The sequence below is a fragment of the Bubalus bubalis genome, chromosome 20, assembly GCF_019923935.1.
Source record: "Bubalus bubalis isolate 160015118507 breed Murrah chromosome 20, NDDB_SH_1, whole genome shotgun sequence".
Taxonomy (NCBI): Eukaryota; Metazoa; Chordata; class Mammalia; order Artiodactyla; family Bovidae; genus Bubalus; species Bubalus bubalis.
In genome coordinates this window covers 59,429,272-59,438,890 of record NC_059176.1, presented here as the reverse complement: position 1 = coordinate 59,438,890, position 9,619 = coordinate 59,429,272, and the positions used below count along the sequence as shown (strand labels likewise).

Genomic DNA, 9,619 nt, shown 5'->3' with positions numbered 1-9,619 from the left:
CTGAACTCACCTTTTTTTCCCCTTCTTTCCTGCTCTGCCCCCCATTCTGATTTCCTTGGGAAACACCTTCCCGGCCATGCAAGTCACACCAGGGCAGGGAGAGGCAGTTAATTAAATCGAGGCTGCAGTGGGCTTGCTGGAGAGCTGAAGGCCCTGACTTGCGGCCCTCCAGGATCTGAAGTCAAGAATCTTGCAGGCCCCTTCCCTCTGTAAACAATGGTCAGCCACAGAGATACTGATTAACTGGCAAAAGCCCCATGATTAGCTGCTTTCATGGGGATTGTCTTCTGCTCAACAGCCTTTCCCATTGGGAGGAGGAGGAGGAGACATGAGCAGTCGATGGAGAAAGGATGCAGAGGAAAAGGAGGAAAGAAAGACTTCTCACTATGTTTTTCAATTTCCAAGTATTGAATCACCTCTCCATCCTCATTATTTTATTCTCTATTTTGAAAGGACATAACTGATGTAATTACTTTTTATTAAAACTTAGCCTGGCCAAGAGGATCTTCACCTGGATTGGAGGGGTTACTTGAAACGTAAACAAAGCTAATGCCTTTCCAGAGCTTCAGAGGACCCTTTAGTCTCTGTAATTAATTGATGGGTACAGCTGGTAAGTTATTTCTGTCTCCATCTTACTGCAGTTGGAATAGATTTGGAGAAAATGGTGATCAAAATGGTGATCCTGGAGAAATCCTAACTGTTGACCCACTGACTTTGCCTCCCCTCCCAGTATGTGGTGAGTCCTCTCACACTTGGAAGAGTAAATTCCTTGACCAACATTATGTGATTGCTCCCAAAATTGAGCCAAGGCTAATTGATTCAGGGTGCATTGTGGTTTCTCATTGTCATCTCAAATGCTCCCCATATTTTTTTTTTTACTTTTTTCCCTAGAATAAAAGAAACATAATTGTAAAATCCCATATCAATTTTTTTCTCTAGCTGTATGTTTCATATATGACTTCAAAATAGGAACATAAATTAGCAGAACCTCACAGCTCATATATGCAAAATTCTTGGGGGAATGATAAATCATCAAGGATGGGTAAATTATTCCTCCAGAAGGGAAAGGGAAGACACAGAGGAAAAGCAATTGGGAGAGATGGGGGAAAGGAAGACAGAGGAAGAGAAGTGAAGGCAATGAAACAATGAAGCTAATTAATTAATTTAGGCTATTAATCTGGACCACATGTCCTCTGACGATCTCTGAATCAATGGTGGATCCCAAGTGAATATTGACAGGGACACTGAAATATATTTGGAAAAAAATACTTCTATGCTTTTTCATTTCCTCTATGATCTTTTAAGGCTCTTGCAGGAAGAATCCAAGAAATATTGACACTGAAGAGAGTGTCCCTACCCAAGATAGATTTCTGGAGACTTCCTTTGTCCTTTTTCTTCTGAAAGACAGATCTACCTACCACGGAACCTGCTTCTTCTGTTGCCCAGAAGCCTTCTTCAAGAAGGTAGCTCTGACATTCCGTTCATCTTTCTCATTATACTGCTGTTTTTACAAGTCTTCCATACGCCTGATGTAACGAAAGCGAAAATTCGTGTTGACTTGGTTAAAGACATGAAGTTTATTATCATTTCTGCAAGGGTCTCTTGGAACTCATTCATAGCCAAGTAAATAAATGGTGGAGAAGAGGGAGGAAACAGCTATTTATAGTCTTCACTATGTGTCTGTCACCCTATTTGGCGATTTCACATGTTATCAACCTTTGCAATAATCCCATCGGGCAGTTTCATTTTTCTTTGTCCATAAAATAGGAAAAATGATGTCTAAGAAACATGTTCAAGGTCCTTCAAATGATAACTGGTGGTAGCTTTTTTTTTTTTTTTTTTTTTTGAGATTGTCCTTTTCTCTCCTTAAAGTTTCTAATGGAGCCTGTTCCAAAACACAAAAAGTGAAATCTTAAAGGCAGATCCTAAGGACAGAGACATAGACACCAGTGTCTTCCAGTAAACAACTGGGCCTACCTGGTTCTGAGGCTATTCATACAAGAGTTTATAGTCTGATGTATCTTCTGGCCATCTGGTTATTGGTTCTGCTGTTGGAAATAACAGAATAAGGATACTAAACTCTAGTGTGTGTGTGTGTGTGTGTGTGTGTGTGTGTGTGTGTTATACATGTGAATTGGGTATAGAGAGAGCAAGAAACAGAATGGTATAGTAGAAAGAGAGCCTGAAAGAAAAGTGCATGTGTTGGAATGGATAGAATTTGGTGTAACAATTAGAAACAGGGAAAACTAAATGCAATATCTTAAACATCTGTCTTCCCTTCCCCCCTCCTTCCCAATCATTCTTCCTCTGTGCCTTTCTTTTCCTTCTGGATGAATAATTTGCACATTTTTGAAGGTTTATCATTCCCCCAAGAATTTTGCATAAATGACCAATGGAGGTTCTTTTCATCTGCATTCTTATTTTGAAGTCATACCTGAAACATACAACTTGAAAAAAATTGACATAGAATTTTAAGATTTTTTGTTTTTCTTTTAGTCTAGGAAAAACTACAAAAAATTTTTTTAAAAAAATGAAGTACTCTGGGGAGTGTTTGAGATACCCCAGTGCACCTTGAATCAATCAACTTTGGCAAAAGTTTGGGGAGCAACCCCACATGATTATGCTCAAGATCACACAAAAGCCCTTCACAAAAATAAACATTTTCTCTCCATACCTTGATGGTGTTAGTGGTAAAGACTGCACCTGCAATACAGGAGTCTAAGGAGATGCAGGTTCAATCCCTGGGCCAGGAAGATCCCCCTGGAGGAGGAAATGCCAACCCACTCCACTATTCTGGCCTGGAGAATCCCGTGGACAAAGGAGACTGCAGGCTACAGTCCGTGGGGTCATAAAGAGTCAGGCACAACTTACACACACACACGCACTCCATACACTGGGCTTCCTAGGTAGTGCTCATAGTAGAGAACCCACTTGCCAATGGAGGAGATATGAGACACAGATTTGATCCCTGGGTTGGGAAGATTCCCTGGAGGAGGGCATCACAACCCAGTCTAGTATTCTTACCTAGAGAATCCCATAGACAGAAGAGCCTACATGGACAGAATCCCATGGACAGAAGGCTACAGTCCATAGAGTCGAAAATAGTCAAGACTGAAGTGACTTACACATGTGCATGCATGCTCCATAGCTTTCTGGCCCTAATGTAATGGTTATCCCATCAAGATTCTCCATTTCAGAATTCTTCTCACTTTATTCTCATTCCCAACTCCTAAATCAAAATATATTCATTTGTGTTCCCTCTCCTTGAAGGACTCTTTCAGATGTACTGACAAACTGATTCCCATTCCAGTGTCATCAGAAAATAATTCAGATGTGTGTCTCTTTGATTGGCAACATTTAAGGCCTTAAATCAAAGGAAGGACTAATGGTGTAAAATACCTGGTCTCCAATTATGTGGTGATAGTGGGTATGATCTTAAAGCAAATAGGAGTCCTATGAATAATCGCTGCCTGTACATTTGCTCATGGCCTTCAAGGGGCTTCCCTGATGGCTCAGTGGTAAAGAATCCACTTGCAATGCAGGAGACCTGGGTTTGGAAGATCCCCTGCAGAAGGAAATGGCAACCCACTCCAGTAATCTTGCCTGGGAAAATCCCATGGACAGAGGAGCCAAGTGGGCAACAGTCCATGGGGTCGCAAAGAGTCAGACACAACTTAGCAACTGAAAACAACAAAATGAGGGGCTCTTCCTTTCTGTGATTCCTTATCCTGGGGGATCTGCAGATATTTCAAGCTCTGAGTATAAGTCTTGGATGCGTTGTTAGTGAGTTTAAATATTAATCTCAGGGACTGATATTCTCATGTTGTTCTCATGTCATTGAACCTGTCAATATTCTTTGACATCAGCTTACTTTTACTTAATTTAAATACATAGAAAGGTGATTACCTTTAAGAATAAAAAATTCAGTAAGGCACAATGCCTGCCTTTGAGGAGAGTATACACTATTGCTATTTAATATGAAATAAAATGTAGTAAGTGATGGCAAGTGGTGCAAAATGTGATGAGAATTCTGAGGCAAGAGATAGGGTTCTAGACTTGGCTCATAGTAGTGTATCCCTTGTTTTTAAAGGGCACCAAGAACTAAAAGGTCTTTGTCCTTCGCCTCAGAAAGTTTCTGTCTTATTTAGTGAGAGTGGGTATAGAAGTAAGAATGAAATGTAGAAACACTCAAAGAGAAATTAATATAAATAATGACCAGTTAATGTAAATATCTAATAGCAGGGGCCAAATTCTAGCTCGAAGGGGAGTTACAAGCACCTGTAACATGTCTTCTGCAATGTCATTTAAGAAATTGATAAGGAGAATGGTGTAATTGAAAATACATTCATTTCAGTCAATATTAATTCTTTTGTTGAATGGATTATGTATCAAAGTGTGGAAGAAATGTGAGTTAGAGTTGGGACCAGGACAGACAGAGCTGAGAGCAATGGGAAATGCTACCCAGGAGGAAGTTTTTGTCTTAGGCAAATGAAAAACACAGATTGGAGCAAAGTGAGATTTCCTGAGTAGGGGATGACCTAGCAAAGTCTAGGGGTAACCAGCAAATAAAGATGGGAGATGGTAGGGTGATTGACATGGCCAAGAAAGAAGATTTCTGCATAGACCAGAGAGGTGAGAGAGTCAGAGGGTATGGCTGTTCCTATTTTGAACCACAGATTGCTGGGAAGGTCAACTGGAAGGTCCAGATGATCACTCTGGTAATTTAAGTGGGCAAGTGGGCTGGGTGTAGATTGTGGAAAATGGGGAGAGAGAGTATGTTTGGTTAGATAGCTGCTCAAATCGAGCCTTTTGTTTACAGGTGGAAATGAAGCTCCTGTGTTGCCAGATTTCAATTTTCAAGAAAAACTTAACAATCTATATTTTTTCTTTGAAGTCTCTCAATTGTTAAATGTTGGCCACGCATTCACATATCAGGCCCTTTCCTACAGATGCATCATAAAGCAAAGAAGAACAGAAAGGTATGTTCCACTCTTCCTTGGTGAGAGCTCTAATCTGATTAATTTGGTCTTACCTAAATGTATTTAATTATTTTTGGTCTGACAGTATAAAGTGATTGTGAAAAAAAATCTCTGTTGCTATTGTGAGAAACATGAACAAAATTCTCAGTTTTCCACTTTGAAAGATTTGCCAAGTTGTTTGATCTGTTTCATCATGAATTTCTGTTAGGAAGAAGACATATTACATACTAGAAATATAAGCTGCTAAGTAGTGCACACAAAGTAAATTTGTACTTTTGATTCTACTGTAGTTCTGAATTTTTGTCCTTTTTTCCAGTCCTAAATATATGTATTCTCAATGCTTAACTATTTATACATTTTAATACCCCCTATTATAGCATCTGGGGAAAAAATAACTTCTTTGGTTTTGTTTTTTCTTTTTACGCAAAACGAGAAAGATACTGGTAACACAATCACAAGCCCAGCATCTCCGAATGAGTCATATAATCAAACCCTACAATTGACACAGACTCTGTAAACAGAGACTATCAGAGTAGAAACTCATACTAAGAAACAGGATTGTAGCAGATTCTGTTGTATTACAGAACTCATTTCTGTTTCACTTCAGCTATGCATCCATATTCTTAAAACTTTCAGATTTGGCAAGTACAGCATTTCCACTGACCAATGTCAAAGGCATCCCTCTTCAATATTATAAAAACTCACATCTTTGTCAGGTCATTACTGTTTTTCAGGAATTAATTGATAGGGATTACCTGAAGAATCCAGAGAAAGAGCAGGTGCTTCGACCTGGCTATCACGGAGGCGGTAATAAACGTAATGATGGCTTGCTGCCTGAGGATTCGTGGCACCAGGTACCCATTTCAGCCCAAACAGATTGCAAATATATCCCTCCTCTCCAATCACCCTATTAATTTGGAAATACTTAGATCTAAATTTCAGCATAGGAATCTACAGATCCTACCAATTACAATAAGCCACCTTGTCCTACTAAAACCGCCACAGTGCTGTTTGGTTTAACAGAGAATGATAATTTAACTTTGGAATAATCTTGACGTTGTAAAAAGAATTAAAATTATAACTCTTCCACAATCATGCTGTGCAGCTTTCTATAGACAGTAGTGTGCCGAATTTCAAGTAATATTCTTCTGTTGCCCCATATCCCCAGGTCCTGGATAAAAATGAAATGTGCATTTCATGAGAAGATCCCAGCGAGCAGTAATAAGAAAAAGTATTCAATCATAGTCAATTGGTTAAAGCTTTGGGGATGGGCTCAAGTCACCATTTTATTCTTCTTTTTTTTCTTTTAATAAGGACACAAATAAAAAAATTAAACTGAGCTATTTTTTCCGCCTCCACCAGATCGAATCAGCTAGGGAAATAGATGCCGTTATATCTTTAGCAACATGAAGATAATGTCCACTGGATTGTTTCAAAATTAGTGGAAGCATCATCAATCACCTCAATTACAATAAACAAAAATTCTAGTCAATGTAATATAAGATCCTTTAAGTGTAACCTGAGATCAAATAAAAATATATACCTGATGCCATTGTGTTACCACCCCCAATTAAAAAAAAAGGGAGGGGGAAAGGAAGTGTATTTTTTCCATTGTTTTTTCATTGCTCAGTCGTGTCCAACTCTTTGCAACCCCATGGCCTATAGCCTTCCAGGCTCCTCTGTCCCTGGGATTCCCAAGGTAAGAATACTAGAGTGGGTTGCCATTTCCTTCTCCAGGGGATTTTCCAGACTGAGGGATCAAACCTAAGTTTCCTGCATTGTCAGGCAGATTCTTTGCCTCTGAGCCACCAGGGAAGCCCTATTTTCCATTAAATATATATATATATATATATATATATTAAAAAAAGAAAAAACCTGGCAATGCCAGGTCTTTGCATTATCAGGATTTCTATTTTCATAGTTGTCAAGAAAACTGAAAACAGAAATTGCCCGGAGGATGTTTTAATTATTTGAAAAATTAAGAGTCATGTGTAATTGTATATTTCTAAGGTTTTTAGATAGTCCTTTGAATTGGCTTCTTTTTTGGAAAGCATTTTTTAATAAGGAATTTTATCATGCTAGATGTAAATAAATCAGTTTTCAAAAACAACAAATACTCCCCAGTGTGGTCAAACATATTTTCACATTGGCATCCTTTGGTCTTGCACAGAAATAAAACATCTTCCAAAATTTTGAAATCTAGGAAACAAAACCCAGACTACCCAAGCAGACATATTTTTGTGAAAATCTTGAGTAAAGCTTTTTTTTTCCTTTTCCCTACTAGGAAACCTTTTTACAGCCAATATTATAGCTAGCATATTATGCCACTCTGAAACAGTTGGGAACTTTCATTCATTCACATTCACTGTAAAAGGAATTTTCCTCTGTCTCAGCTCATTATAAGCAGATGCTACTGAATATATTGGAAAAAAAAAAAAATTCAATGGTACCTAAGAATTAAAAAAAAAAAAAAAAAAAAAAAACGCTTAAAACAATAGTTGTTTAGAGAGACCTCCATGGATCCCAGTGCTCCGGAACCTTCTCCTGGGTTGTGAACAATCGAAGATTTATTCGAGCTCTCTGCACACTGGGAAATGAAGACCCAGAAGCTCATTATCATGTCTATTAAAAAGCAGAAACTGGGGTACATCTAAGAAAAGATGTATTACTTTTTAAACCGCACAGCAAACCGCAGACCAATAGGGACTTGAACTATATAAAAATACTCTCAGTAGTAGGAGAGTGGGGAGAGAGTGGGGGGCGGGGGGTGAAATTCACTCTCCCAAACAGCAGGAAAATACCACACTACTAACTTCCATTGTTGTCAGAGCTTTGGAAAAGCGGCTCTATCCTACCCTTCTTGAATAGTGATTTTTGAAGTCAGACTTTTGGTTCGATCAGAAGACTAAATGGGACTATGAGAGTAACTCTGGGGACCCTGCTCCAGGAAGGGTGAGGGAGGGTTTGATTAGCAATGACCAGTTAAATTCTAGTTAACCTCAATTAGAAACCTTCACCTTTGCTAATTGGATTAATTTGTCAGCAGGCAGTATACTTATGAAGTGTACTGAAGCCAAATTTGTGTTACTCTATGATGAGATAAAAATCATTGGTGTGGGGAGACTCATTTCTTAAGAGTGCATCTATAGCCAATTTCTGCAAAGGTAGGACAAAGTTGAATTTTACTATCAAGTTGGAAGAGACATTATTACAGTGATTCTCTTTGCAGCCTGAAAAAGAATATGCCCAGTAAGCAAATTCTCTTTCAATTAAAAGCTTTCCAAACTTAGGGTTTAATGAAACTTTAATTAAATCAGTGGAAAAGTCATGTTCAGGAAAAAAAATAAATAAATAAAGGTACTCAAAAGTGTCCTTTTCATTCTCTCTTGACTAATCCAAAGATACTGTCTCTATACATCAGTGTCTCTTTTGCTGTCTTGTACACAGGGTTATTGTTACCATCTTATGGACTCTGTGGGAGAGGGAGAGGGTGGGAAGATTTGGGACAGTGGCATTGAAACATGTAAAATATCATGTATGAAATGAGTTGCCAGTCCAGGTTCGATGCACGATACTGGATGCTTGGGGCTGGTGCACTGGGACGACCCAGAGGGATGGTATGGGGAGGGAGGAGGGAGGAGGGTTCAGGATGGGGAACACATGTATACCTGTGGTGGATTCATTTTGATATTTGGCAAAACTAATACAATTATGTAAAGTTTAAAAATAAAATAAAATTTAAAAAAACAAACAAACAAAGATACTGTCTCTTTCCATTTTTTTTTCAGTGTTTTGTGCACAGAAAGACATAGACCAACAAAACCTGTTGCATTTATAGAGCATCTCATGACCCAAAGACAAGGAATGTCTACGTTCTCATTAAAATGGCAAAGCACGCGACCATGCTGCACCCAATAACATGTTTCAGAGAATGGCAGTGTGCTTCCCACATGGCTCAGTGGTAAAGAGCTCATCTGGCAATGCAGGAGCTGCAAGTTCAATCCCTGGGTCAGGAAGATCCCCTGGAGGAGGAAATGGCAACCTACTCCAGGATTCTTGCCTGGGAAATCCCATGGACAGAGGAGCCTGGCGGGCTACAGTCCAAGGCGTGGCAAAAGAGTTGGACACGACTCAGTGATGGAGCACGCAGTCATGTTCTTTGTGAACAGTCTACCTCACAAAAACTAAGCCTCAAATTTGCAGGACAGTTTGTTGGGCTCCATTTTAATGATAAAAATATAATATGATATTTCTCAACCTGTTAGGGTATCTGTGAATGGGTCCAGTTTGAAGAAAATAAAATGACAATGTCAATCACACCTATTTCCCTATGGTGGAAATAAAATCCCTCCAAGTGGGTCCAAGCTCAAATGAACAGAGCATCTCTTATACTTGAAAATATGTTAATAAGGCTGCAAAATATTGTGTCTTCAAATTGGCTAAAGGGCAAATCGCTGTCGTCAGCACCATCCATCTCCTGGGTGGACCACACCCATCTGCTTAAACAGACACAAGGCTACCAATGTCGTGGACGTGTTTCAAAGTACGAAAGAGAGTCTGTGGCATTTTCTGCTTTTATCTATTTCACAAAGGGAGGCAAGGGAAATTAGTATTCCATACATATTCTAAGGGAATATAGG

At 39.0% G+C, this 9,619-nt stretch overlaps 1 long non-coding RNA gene across 3 annotated transcripts; it reads left to right on the top strand.

Annotated features, from left to right (window-relative positions):
* The first annotated feature begins 650 nt into the window (after positions 1-650).
* LOC123330724 lies at positions 651-6,318 on the top strand. 3 transcript variants are annotated; one of them, XR_006546806.2, is made up of 4 exons: positions 651-736; positions 4,820-4,979; positions 5,696-5,833; positions 6,148-6,318. It is a non-coding gene; the product is annotated as an uncharacterized LOC123330724 (long non-coding RNA). The 3 variants fall into 3 exon arrangements; XR_006546805.2 differs by lacking the exon at positions 651-736 and adding an exon at positions 4,447-4,632; XR_006546804.2 differs by lacking the exon at positions 651-736 and adding an exon at positions 4,577-4,718.
* Positions 6,319-9,619: the final 3,301 nt, after the last annotated feature.